This window comes from Mya arenaria, chromosome 7 (genome assembly GCF_026914265.1).
Source record: "Mya arenaria isolate MELC-2E11 chromosome 7, ASM2691426v1".
Lineage (NCBI taxonomy): Eukaryota > Metazoa > Mollusca > Bivalvia > Myida > Myidae > Mya > Mya arenaria.
Window position 1 is genome coordinate 8,825,473 of NC_069128.1, and position 15,083 is coordinate 8,840,555.

Sequence of the window (15,083 nt, forward strand, 5' to 3'; positions counted from 1 at the left end):
TACGAGGGCATCGGTAGATGACGGGCATTTGACGACAAAGGTCGTTGTTATACGAGGGCATCGGTAGATGACGGGCACTTGACGACAAAGGTCGTTGTTATACGAGGGCATCGATAGATGACGGGCATTTGACGACACAGGTCGTTGTTATACGACGGCATCGATAGATGACGGGCACTTGACGACAAAGGTCGTTGTTATACGAGGGCATCGATAGATGACGGGCATTTGACGACATAGGTCGTTGATATACGAGGGCATCGATAGATGACGGGCATTTGACGACAAAGTCGTTGTTATACGAGGGCATCGATAGATGACGGGCACTTGACGACAAAGGTCGTTGTTATACGTTGTTATACGAGGGCATCGATAGATGACGGGCACTTGACGACAAAGGTCGTTGTTATACGAGGGCATCGATAGATGACGGGCACTTGACGACAAAGGTCGTTGTTATACGAGGGCATCGATAGATGACGGGCATTTGACGACAAAGGTCGTTGTTATACGAGGGCATCGATAGATGACGGGCATTTGACGACAAGGGTCGTTGTTATACGAGGGCATTGATAGATGACGGACACTTGACGACAAAGGTCGTTGTTATACGAGGGCATCGATAGATGACGGGCATTTGACGACAAAGGTCGTTGTTATACGAGGGCATCGATAGATGACGGGCATTTGACGACATAGGCCGTTGCTATACGAGGGCATCGATAGATGACGGGCACTTGACGACATATGCCGTTGCTATACGAGGGCACTGGCAGTCAGCCGCCATTTAACGACAATGATAGTAAGTTTAAGATTAAGGTTAATTAAACATTGACTTCTGAATTTCGGATAGTGAAACCATTTTAAGGCATGCTACCTGGAAGCGTTTCATAGACGACTGGCCCATTTCTGCTACACACAACAATCTTCTCTTCATACGGAAATGTTTCATAAATGATTTATATAGTTGTTTAGTTAAGAAATTTGAATTATCATTAGTTCAATGTTTTTAAATATGTTTTTTTTGTAAATAAAATGTCTGTCTGTAAATATTTATTTGATATAGTGTGTCTTTGCAAGTTAAACTCAAGGTTATGATCACACGTCGGGTATCCTGACGCCTAATTTACTTATATTGGGAAGTCAGACTTACAACAACCATAATTTCTTAATTGTTATGGATTTGAAAACAAAAGTTCCATGTTAAGATCTGTTTAACCGAATGTTATGTTCAAGTCGACAACAACAATAGTAGTGCCGTCTACTGTTAATGCTATTATAACATATTTTAGCATTTGAACCCTTGTAAGTAGACCAAAAAGTTAGGTTGATTCAGGCGGAGAACTGTTCATTATATCAGAGAAAGAACAGACCGATGCATGAATTGCCGAGGCTGTGTTTCTTGCAAACATAATTGGGAATTTACGCGTTTCATTTACTTAAATCATGTAAAAAAACTATGCCCAAATCATGAATTTCATAGCGGTACCATCATCATATTAGACACTGTCCGACCTTTTGAAATATATCCAAGTTATAGGTTAAAATAATCATATTAAAAACATTCTATGAATATTTAACAAGTGTAAAATGTGTTATTATTTTTCATTTTTCGCTTAATACGGACACTTCGCTTTTGCTTCTACTCGTTAAGGGACATACAGAAAATATACAAATTAATTTCCCTCACGGTTGCGCAAACCTCAGTCAAATTTTCATTTGACATTGAGTGGTTATAACCTACAAATCGGAATGGTATGTAAAGAAAGAAAAAAGCTCGACTATTCGAAGAATAATAGCTATGTTACTCGTCCAAGCGTCGGCTTCACACTTTGCTTAATGTTTTACATGCAAGCACCTTTAAGTCATTATCTCAACAAATGCATCATGTACTGTATTTAATTTTAGGTATGTATTCATGCAACAAGATTAATATTTCAGCAGGCAAATTGTATTGGTACTTTTTTAACGGTACTCAACCATTCAAACTTCTTAGATATCTCTATCATACATATAATGCAAATAATGGGCCTTTAGTATTCCATATAGAAATCCATATAGAAAACCTGGCAACGATTTTGCATGTAAACATACATGAGTTTTTTAGGTAGCAAATTTGTTTGCAAGCTAAAGCTATACGGTCTCTTGGAAAGTGGAATGTTTTGGTCAAATTAAAAAATACTAAGTAATAAAGAAATGTTGATGTGCTGACTAATAAGGAAAATTTTATTCAATGCATATTTATTAGAATGATTTTGACATACACCCGCCTCCTGCGATGGTGATTTAATTAAATCGCAAAATTGCGGTCGACTTTCAAACTTATTTTACTAATAATTGAAACATTATCATTTTGGTTTGCAATGTATGCACTTTTAACTATTTATACATATGTTAAGATCTTTATGAAACTTCAACTGAGGTTGAACCTTTAGATTATGTACCATCCGCAACACTGAATATTAAACAGAGATAACGATACCAACAAACACCAGTGCAAGATTCCTCTTGTTTCGACATGGATGTTAACCTTTGCGGCAGTATGAATTATTTTGTGTCATATTTTAAACATTGGAGTGTGTATTTAGTACATATTTGAGCAACATTGGATAATGTATTTATTACAGTTTTTGCAGCATAAGATATGTATTTATTACATTTTTGAAGCATTATTTTATTACGTTTTAAGCAGCATTAGATTATGATTTTTTTATAGTTGTAAGTATCAATCGAGTATGTTTTTATAACAGTTGTTAGCAGCATTGGACTATGTATTCATTATGTATTTTTTAGTTTTTAGAAGCATTGTATTATGTATTTATGATAGTTGTTAGTTGCCTTGGGGTATATATTTCATTACACTTTTAGAAGCATTGTATTATGTATTTATGATAGTTGTTAGTTGCCTTGGGGTATATATTTCATTACACTTTAAGAAGCATTGTATTATGTATTTATGATAGTTGTTAGTTGCCTTGGAGTATATATTTCATTACACTTTGAAAAGCATTGTATTATGTATATATGATAGTTCTTAGTTGCGTTGGGGTATATATTTAATTACATTTTTAGAAGCATTGTATTATGTATTTATGATAGTTGTTAGTTGCCTTGGAGTATATATTTCATAGCAGTTTTAGGAGAATTGTATTATGTATTTATAAAAGATTTAAGCAACATTGTATTATGTATTTATGATAGTTGTTAGTTGCCTTGGAATATATATTTCATAGCAGTTATAGTAAAATTGGATTATGTATAATTTATAGTAGTATTATGCAATATTGTAGTATGTATTTGGTTCAGTTTAAAGGTTATACCAATTTATGTTAGTTGGGTGATATCGAAAGCAGAAAAATCTTATAAAATTGCATTTCTCAAATTTCCGATATAAGTGGCCATGAGACAGTACCCATATGTACTCACAACCTCTCAAGTGAAAAGTGGACATCAATAACATTAGAACAATTACACTTTGCAGATGTTGGGTATGGATTTAAACACTAGAGAGCTTAATTCAAATAATACTCATTTAAGAGTGGTGTCTTTCAATGCAGAAAGATACCATGTGTTTTAAAACACCTTCCTGCATACACCAGATGGCGTATGGTACCTTTTTCCACCAATCAAATGCACCAATTTCACTTAACCGATGCTATCTATAAATTGTTGGTTACTGGTCTTTTCCGTGTACTTTCCATTGAATTATTAATACATTTTACGCATCAAGAACAATGGTGCTGCATTTATCAATATTGTCAATTCAATAAACAGCCATTAAATAACCGATACTCATATATAAACACTATATTGTACTTTACTGACGTCTCATTTGTAGCGGTGTAATCTTAGATGTTAGTTTGATTGCTAGGTTCTCTTAGCTAGTTTAAACCATAGAGAAGACTCCATGTAGCCAACCGTTGTTAGGCGGGTACCCTATCATTATTTACGTGGCAATTCTTTGTAATTTCCATTGTGTTATTCATGAGCATTTATCTGTGTTGATGTATTCTGTGTCTCTTTTTGATTTGCCCTTAATATCTATGTTAGCTTTTGGATGATGTACTTGTTGCTGTAGCATCGTCTTTTGGAGGGTACTACTCATTACCTTTCACGCTGCTCAGTGGCTAAATAGACAGTCATGAAACTTTGCACCTTCTTAAGAGAATGTTTGTCTGCCTGGTTGATAATCCTATATTATTCCGATCTTAAATGGATGTTTGTTGTTTAATTTTAAGTATTACATGTATTACATTTTGTTTTTCAGTTCTTTGCTGCTGTTTGTCTTTCGGTCTGATATCGCATGGTAAGATGTTTTGAATACTTATTAATACTTCTAATACGTGCATAAACATTACTAGTTTGCCCGGAATTATCACCCTTTAAATGAATGCTTTTCTAAACGTGTTCGTATCCTATTTTATCCATTGATTCACGCACTCAAGAGTGGATTAACTTGATAAGTTATGTTTGTGCTATAATTTTGTGATTTACATCATTTAACAATATTGTTAAGGTCTATCAAAAACATTGCTGTTTCTGGTTTCCCGATCTTTGCTTATTGTTTTCAACCGAAACTTTTTGGAGTCACTCTCGCTATGTCTTTGCGCGAAAAGCACGAACTTGCACCAAGTAACGTACCGAATACCAATCATTTAGCGGGTCGAAAAATTGACTATTGAGTATAATTTTTTATATCGTCATTTTTTCGTCCCCCCTTTTTATTAGGTTTGATGTTTTGCGATAAATTACCTATTAAACACAATTTAACACACGTTTACTTGTTAATTTCGCAACTCGTGTGTGCTATCATACACTTACTCCACTTGTTTTCATTTTTTGAAAGGAGGTGAGGGCCCGATCATTCTGTGCCTATTGGAGCTACGCCGGAGTACTTGTTCTATTAGCATGACCTGAATAATTTACGGATCAAATTTATCTCAAAATTGCATAAGACAGCTAAGATATATTCGCACTTGGCCTAGTTTTCACAATTTATCAATTTAGTATTATTGTACTGAAAAATGTTATACTTTCCGTTTCAAGAAGGCCAGTTTTTGCGTCGTTTTATATTCAATATGAATCACCGTTGGTTCTAGAAATGTGTTGTGCCTAAACTTTTTTGCACTGATGTCTTTCTTAAAAAAGTTCAATGAAGGTTTTTTGACGAAGCTCATACTCTTTTACTTTGTTCTGAATTTCTTTATATATTTGATAGAATTGTTTATCTTATCCGCCGCTGGTGCACATTTGCAGATCAAATACAAACGTATACGTTTTATGGTGAAAAATTACTTTTTATACATTCAGGTCAGTTTTTGCTATTTTTAGATGGCAAAACAATGTTCTACAAGATATTTTTCGTTTTTTAAACATTCGTTATAATAATAAAGAACTGACACGCAAGAATATCAAGCATACATACTGGCTAGATAAATTGTTGTTTTGTAGATACACGAGGATTCTTTTTTTTATAAATATTTATTTTGTAACGGATTGTGTAAAGACAAATTGTAGAAAGAAACTTTTTTTTATCTAACTTGAGCAGATTTTTTTTATAAATAGCAGAGACACTTTGCGAGCTATATATTTTCGTAGCTACAAAAGGCTTGGAAGCATGGATGAAAATGACGCAGTCGTTCAGATTAGTGATGTTTCCTGATTAGATTTTTAACCGTTTGAACTGATTTTCGATAAATCAGAATGGTAGAAATCCATCAGTTTGGACATTTTCAAATGTTCATAAATGTTCATCGATGAAAAGTACAGTCTAGATCGAGATAATAACTTAAAAACTTAATGTTTTATTATAAGTATTCTTTTCAAATGTATTGGATACTAGAAAAAAATCGGACAACACATTTGAAAATTATATGTTGATTGAATAAGGTCTTAGCGTTTTGCTAATAGTATTTAATTGTTAAAGTACATGTATATGCATTGCATGTTGGGTAACGCAATGTTTATATCTTATCCACGTTAAAGCCGCAATAGTGCAATTTTGATATTTTTACAAGCGGTGCACTTTTGATGTTTTTGCAAGCAGTGTAAATGGAATTCATGTCTCATCGCAGTTATGCAATGTTAATATTAACAATATTATTGTTTTGTATATTAAGTCTTTAATTTTACAGCGTTCATTCTTGAAGACATCTTAGATCACTACAAACACCTTTCCGATTGCACACAAAAACAAATTCAAGACCATTGTCATGGCAGAGCACAACATTGCAAAAGAGATAACTTATTTGGGTATCCTGTATACCTTTGTGAATGCCAATCCGGCTTTCAGGGAGCTAGCTGTGAACATGGTACGTAATTAAAGTTGATTTGACGTTACTTATGATAGAAGCAACTGTGTGAATTATATCTCAGGAATCTCTAGCACTCAAACATTTAAAGATGCACTCTTACTCCGAAATATGATTTACCACATTTAATAATATTATTTTAATATTTCAAAAAGGATAAATAAATCAAAAACAATGGTTCTTCTGAAGGATACCGGGTTTTATTTAAAAGAAGGTTTTTATGCCTTATGAGACTAAAGTAGACTAAGTAAATCTTTTAGCATTCACCATCATTTAATTTGTTTTCGCTTTCTGCTACTAGATAAACAGTTACAATCTTGTTATCAGTACTTAAAAATTTCCATAAATGCACTTTTCAGTGAGTAGTTAAAGGTTTAACTGTCAAAATTGATGTTTGTTATACATGTGTTTGTACTGATTTTGAATAAGAGGGTAACATTGTTGTTTCTAATTGGTGGGTAAAATCAATGGTACAGGTTTTTAGGTCACAAATGTAGCGATATAAATGTTGTCTGTAAGGGAAGGAAGATACAGTTGGTAATGCTTCGAATCAAGAAAACAAATATGAAGTGCATATAATCTATGAAATACTTTATGTTTACTAAGCACTTTATATTGGCTAATTTAAAAAAAATGTTTGGTTACATGGTAATTAAATTACACAACAGTATCGGCCTTGGAGGTTTCCTCATTGTTTTGCGATTGGGTCGGTTGAACCGTTTTACACAATCTAACAAAAAGCGCAATTTCTAGAACCTTTAGACATTTAGGTAGAAGCATACTCGTACGCTCGAACGATATATTCAAAACAACCGTTAAAAATGCTAACATCAAGCATAAGTGTGCTTCTGATTTGAATGGCGAATCTTGTTTTAGATTTGCGGTTTGCAATACGATTTATACGTTCACAAGATCGATTGTAGCTTATGAAACCGGAAATGGTCTAATGTCATGGCTTTAACCCCTTTTGAATTATTATTTAAATGGTTCAAGAATATGTATAATGCATATATTGTTAACCATACCCTATACTGCTTTTTGCGAAACAATATGTTTCAAACTCCATAAAGCAATCTCAGAACACAATATCCAGAAATATCATGTTTTGGATTCTTGCTTTGACCATCACTGTTCCAATGATCAAGGTCAATGTAAAGTGTTGCACGAAGAGCGACACTTTGAAAGTATCTGCGTACATAGATACACTGGAACAAATTATAAAGAAAAGGCTATTGTCTTATCTGAAGACAATACTTATCCCTGTTAAAGTACATGTAAATATGTTTCGAATGCGTCTTCGATCCTGCATGATAAAGCCTGGATACATAATATAATGATGTTTCTTCAAGTGGCTCAAGAATATATATAATGCATATATTGTTAACCATACCCTATACTGCTTTTTGCGAAACAATATGTTCAAACTCCATAAACCATCTCAGAACACAATATCCAGAAATATCGTGTTTTGGATTCTTGCTTTGAGGTTTCTTAAAGTAAACGTTTTACATATGTTATTCCCTCGCAGAGAATAGGCCTATTTTGAAATTTGTATTTTTGGGGAATACTTCTTTCAACGATCCGATCGTACAGTAATCTTGGATTCAAATAAAAAGGATAAGGTTTTTTAGTTGAATAATATTTCAGATGTTTTCTCACACCTATCTGTTTATTTGTATCTACCCATGTAATTCCGCATACTTCTATCCGAATGTTGTTGCCCAGTCTTTCGTACTTTACCAGAAGCATCCTTCACCACAACGTTAGCGCCACCAGTTGCGACAAACGTGATCCAGACAACAAAATCACCTCTGACGCCACAAATGACAACTACTCCAGCAATAACGAAAAGCAACCATGGTAAATAAGTAATAAAGTTGATGTCCTTTATTCGCATTGCTGCTCATACGAACGGTTGCATTGCAAATGAAGTAAGTACGTCGGCAAAACGTTTTGGCTATTTACCACTGAGAAAATCACATTATTATCAAGGCGTAGATCTCGATTTGTCTGAACACGTCTTTCGTTAATTTCACAAATTAATGAAAATATACACTTCGAAATTTTAAGAACAGCAATTGTCAAACGTTGTTTTAAAGCAAAACATATGGTTGACTTGACGACCATTGCTATATCTAGGATTTATTTACATAACCTTTTAACGTGTTAATAAGGTTAATAGTACCGTCATTTGATAGTTAATGATCACTTTCATAGCCACCCCAATCGCTGGCTGCGCTCTGTTATTGTTTTGCCCGTTGTTTCCCGAAAGTGTTTTTTTCTGAGAAAATATGATATTTACCGTCGATGGAATTAAACATAACGAAACGAAACTACCCAAGTAAAAAGGTACATCTTAAACTATATAGGAGATGCAGCATTAATTCGATTAGTGTACTTTAACAGATTGCTTTGTCTGGTAAATCGTAAAAGTATATGAAAAGGTAACTGATCTGCATGAGTTACTACACATAAGCTTCTTCAGCCACTATAATGCACGTATAGGGATGTGTTTTTTTTTTAACATTTGGATATTCATTTTGTTCCCTAAACGCCACAAATCGACTGATTCATACCAATGTAAAATATATTCTTCAACTGCAACTCCACAATATTTAACACTACATTGTGAAATAAAACACAAAAGTTAAACATAATTGTTTTAGCCAATACTTTTCTAATATTACACTTAGGTGTTTCATAAAACACAAATTTGAATCGATCTGTCAACAAAGCATCGAACTTTTTGAACTATTTAGCAGGCGCCCGTTATCTTTCCGCTCAGTATACTTAGTGCTGGGATCTGTCATTTGTGCCTAGGAGAACAACAAGTGGGATATGGAAGCGTGTCGCCAACACAAAAATCGTCAAAGACTCTGAAGCGGCTATTTATTTGGACTATAGCTTCTTCATCTTAAGCATGGTAGAACTTCTCTCGAAACGTTTAGGCAATTATTAAGACTTGATCAAAGATAACATTTAAAAAAAATGATATATTCAATAGCGAGTTATTTAATCCTATCATGCACGATATTGGTGTTACTTTGCGTAAAATGCATATTCTATTTAATGGGCTTCCTCTGTACTTTTTGATTTTTTTCTAATTTTAGCAGTGTTAAGTATTATACACATTCAACAATTGGAATAAAAGCAAAATTCGAATGTATACATTATTTTTTCTCTGAGTTTATAAACACAATGCAACATAAAAATTATTTCAACGAAAAAGGTTATAAGAAAACACTATGAAAAAATGAAGTATTCCATGAATAGGTTGACCGTGCCATATTTTTGTTTGGCAAGCTTTATATTTAGGGATCATTTTATGTCAATGAAACTGTTACAAAATGACCCATTGATGTTACAGATAACAAACTGAATGTACTGGTTTAAGGGTTTTACAATTTACGATCAAAAAGCATTTCCATTTTTAAAAAATGTCTTATACAAAATGTTTTTTTTTGTCAAAATAGTCAGTACTGCCCAATCAACACTTTCTTGACGATGATTTCAGGTATTATAGGAAAGAAATTTGAACCTTTGTAGCCTGGATATACATTTTATACATTATATTCATTATTTAACTGAATATCTTTTTTATTAAAATATATCATCAAGAATCCACATGACATTGTTGATAAGGTAGCCTTGGGCATTTTACACAAAAATGAGAATGCTTTTTGTTCCAAAAAATGAAGTAATATTCTTTCGGTAAAATTGATTAACTCCTTACTCCTTATTACCCAAAATCATGCCGCCAACGATGTATGTTGTCAGTTTTTTTCAGAAAAAAAAACATAAATAAAACATGTACTTTTAAAACATAAGCGCAGACAGTCAATTCACGAATGATGTCGTTTGGTTAAAACTTGGCGCGAACTCCTTATTTATAATATTTTTTGAATGAATTATTTGCCTGAAATAAGCAGAATGAAAATGTTTTTCTAGTGAAAAATTGCAGTATATTTTACAATGTAAGAAAAAGAAAGTTATTTTTTACAAGAAGACTTGCGACCGGCTCGTTATGTTATTGTTCACCAAAACAAACAATTAACTTCACAATTAGAGTGTATTTTGAGGTCGTGTTCATGTTCTTGTTACAGTATTTCAGGACTGCAACAAGTACTCTGTTGTTCGTGATTTGTCACATGGCCAGCCCGTAGCCAATGATAGCGCTCCAATTTGTCCTTCCGGATTACACACTTCGATCGAGGCTTTTGTTTTAAACAATTGTAATGTCAGCTCCCCCATTCATTGGAATCAAGGAATACAGGTGATTTAATAAACATTTCCTTTAGTCTAAATATCAATACATACAATTAAAGCTTACCAAGTTTTTTTTCAATCTTCAGAAAAATGATTAAGCTGAATATATATTTGATTTGTGTATACTAATTGCTGAAAAATGTATCATACTTTTGGGTATCAAGCTTTATCTCATTTTATAAATATATTTCACAAACTGTTGTTAGTGTTATGGAAATTAAACGCGATAACGAAAACAACACTTCCAAGTATGGTACAATTTATACATATATAATTTGTGTATACTTCTATAGGTTATGAGTAATTGTAACTCCATTCCGTCGTACACGGCAATTGGTACGTACCTGCGAGGGTTTTATCCTCTTGGCAGTGGATTATCGGGCGTTTTCCTTGAATGCCTTCCCAAAGGGTTCAAAGTGAGTATTTTGGTATAAAAATGTGCAAAAACTACCAAAAAGCATTAAGTGGTTGATGAGTCTCCTGACTTTGAACAACTCCCCTTACAAACAGGTGGCTGAAACCACCCAAAGATCACCAGTTAAGCTGACCATACCAAAGCAGTAACTCTATATTATTTAATGCAAATATTTTAATGCATGTGTGGCCAGATTGTGTTATTCTGTTAAGTTGTGATTTTTTCGTTCAGGAAGACCTTAGTGTTGTGCGTTTAAATGTGGTTTTTGTGCAATGTTGGCTACCTTACTTGTCCTTGTAGCAGTTTTTTAATGATAGCATTTCAAAAATCTGGATTTTACTTTAAAAGAATGTAAACAGAAATATTGTCCATATCGGTTTTCGTTGCTTATGTTTAATCTACTAGTATATGATAACTTAAACGCCAAATGACAGCAAACATTACACCAGTGTCAACATATAGCCACTGATATATATACGGATTAGCCACCCAGAGGCGGTAATTGAATCTTAAGTTGTATCTAAGTCGGGGCCTCATTACGTTTCGCATAGCATAAAATGACATGATATAACATAGCATTACATACATGTATTGAATAAAAGTCATATTTGAGGTAATGAGTAAATGAAGTTATGATTGTAGCTGTAAGTTAAAAAGATAAAAAGGCAAATATCTTTACAATTTGTTTTATTACAAGCACATCATATTTCCTAAGTTGTTAGCTTGTACTAGACCCTTGGATGAACTTGTGAATAAGTGAGATTTTGCTATCAATCACTTGAAACCTTTCTGACACAGCCTTGCTTATGGGGATGTAATGTTTTATACACAATATTGTTTTATTGTATCAAACTATTATTTCATATCATAGCTAGCACCGTGAACCAAAACAAAACTCGTTTCGAGCACATAGTTTTATATGCCAGCACCATTATAATAGTATTAGTTTCAACTGAATATAATTCGTATGTTATCTTATTTTACATTTAATAAGATTTTGAGCATGTCATCAATAGCATACAGAAATAATTATCAGCATTATATGTCTTACTCAGTATGTGCAAACTACACGTCCAAACGCTTCTATTCTAGATTGCCTTCCAAGTGCACTGCGACAAATCGCCAGAAATCCGACATATTGAGCAAGGAGGTATTGGGTTCCTCAATCCCAACAGCTATTACACAATTGCATAAACCACATTTAGATTCGTTATATTTGCTTGCAACTATGCATTCAAATAAATAAAAACTACAAGAAGAAAGCAGAACAACATTTTTTGTATATTATATACTTGATTCCAAAACAAATGTAACATTGGTCAAATCATATCGTATATTGAACGGAATTTGGTAATCATAACATGATTTAATAGCACTTTAACAAAGTGAATCAATACCACTTTTTCCATAAAAAAGTAAATACCAATATTTTAGTAGTGGGTTGTATTGGCGTATTACTGATCGTTTGCCTACTTTGCGGTCAATCATAGCACTCAAAATTAATTGTACAAAGAAAAACTAGTTAACGTTCGTCTTATCACAACTTGTATACTCCTAGTGTATACTTCAACACAGCAAAGCTAATGCTTATACTAAGGAATATGCATCAGATGCTGACATATTGACAAATTGTAACGTTTAACCAACAACTATCCGCTTATGCACGCTGTCAAATTTCAATTACTTGCAATGCTAAATTGCTTGTAATTGTGAGATTATAATAGACCATAGCAAATCTTTGTTCTTGCATTCACCAATCATTTAATATATTTGCGCATTCTGCTATTAAATAGACGGTTAGAATCCTGTTATCAGTAATGAATATTTCCCATATATTCATAATTTAGTAAGAAGTTAAAAGTTTATAAGTCAAAATTGATGTTTGTTATACATGTGTTTGTATTGATTTTAAATAAGAGTGTCACTTAACTAATTTAGATCAGAGTACAACATACTTGTATATCCACACTGATAAAAAACATTCTAATGGTTATATATAAATATAACATTATGAATGTATTTTATATCTTACTAATGGTGCAGACATATTTTTGTTGAAAGGTAAGACAACGGTGGGACTCAATGCCACGCCCTCTTATGAGGTTCAGTCATCTACACAACGTGACTCATCTTACCTATTTGTCCAGCCTTGTATATGCCTTTGTCCGTCTGTACTAGAGGGAACCGCCTTCTGGCGGAATCTCCATGTATTTATGGTTTGAACTTGTGTGTACTAACACGTTCTCCGTCTTTAGCCACAGTAAGGAATCCTCTGTACTTGCCCGTTTCCATATTTCCCGGAAACTATGTCAATGTATTGGAAAACATTCAGGTTTTCATCTTAGGTGGTTATTATATCATCGTTCTCTTTGCAACATTTTTGAAAATGTTAGTAAAGTTCAAAGTAAATCACTATATATATATATATATATATATATATATATATATATATATATATATATATATTGAGGCACATTATTTACATTAATTCCTTTGTTTCGCCGTTGCCATTGCAACTTTTATACATTTTAATCATCTTAGTATGTATGCTATGCTACGGTTCAGACATTCACTTATAGATACAAAAGACGTCTTGTTCGTACAAATAAGGTTGTGATGAAATAGCTTTTTTTAAATTCATGTTTCGAAAACATGATAACAATCTAACCTCAATGCTTAAACGTCATCTCGGGTTATCTTAAAACGAGAACAATTGCAAATTATATCATATTTAAAGCAAATATTTCATTTGAATTTTTAGGAGTATTTTTTATCAATTAAACATGTTGTTCCGGTTGTTTATGCATTTTCGTCAAAATAAGCATTAGTATGGCGATTATTTTTAGATTATTTTTAGAGCTTTATTCAACAGTACGTTGACTTTCTCTGGCAAGTACGTATTTGGCCTATTAGGGAGCATGGACAAGGTAATCACGCGACTCCCAATCATAGGTGTGTTGACGTCATTGTAGGCCGTTGCCAAATCGCAGAAAACAACGAATTTGTGACCTGGGATGATACGACTTTGAATTATCGTATCCATCTTCCTAAATAGATGAATAAGTAAGGTATATTTAGAATGGTAATATATTCCGACAAAATCGACATGAAATGCATCATTCAAAAAAGGACACGTTTAAATGTTTCTTTGTTGAGTTATGACGTTTTATGAGTGAAGTGAATATTTCAGTAGAGCTCATTATACGATTGTGTATCATTTTCATCCGTAAATGCTAAAAACACTCAAATGCGATGCAATGCATAAAATGATTTAAACAGCGCAAACATGGACAACCGGCCTATGACTAACATGGACCCCATTACATGCAATATAAGCATACCAAGTCCTTGCCTCGACTGAACAGGCCAGGCAAACCAGCAAACCTATCGCCAACACACATCCACCTTGAACAAAATAAATATTGAATGAATCATTAAATGTTGTTTTCAATGGAATCAAGGTACATTTAAGTCGGTAATTAAAAACAAAAACACGATTGTATACGTACAAATTTATGTAGGTTAATTAAACCATCGGTTTCACAGATATGTTAGTAAAAACAATAAAAATACAATTTGAAGAAGCCATGATTAGTGCTTAACAATGGCGTTCATTGAATAAAAGTTAAATTATTGTAATAACAACGTAAACGGACTAATTAAATAATGATATATCTAAAATGAGTACTGAATTCGGCTGAAAGTTTCCAACAAAGTATTGTTATCAAATTTAACTAGGTTGGTAACTATAACAACTAGAGTAATCGTTTGTTTTGACAGCACACATAAAGCAATAATTAAAGACAACATACACATGACAAATAGTATCTCTTTGACAATAAACAAAACCCCGTTTGTATAACTACCATACTAGCATTCCAACAAAAACAGTAAAAGATTGTCTTGATTTTACCGTACTTTTTATTAGCTCCATTTCCATTACGTCAGGAATACGCTGGCATCTGGTTTTATAGCTTCAAAGGATCAATATGCGCATGCGTTAACAATGAATCTGTCATCTGCATATGCGTTAAAGCCGACTTACGGCTGATTTGATTGGCATGCTTTGTTTTGATTACCAGAAGATAGTT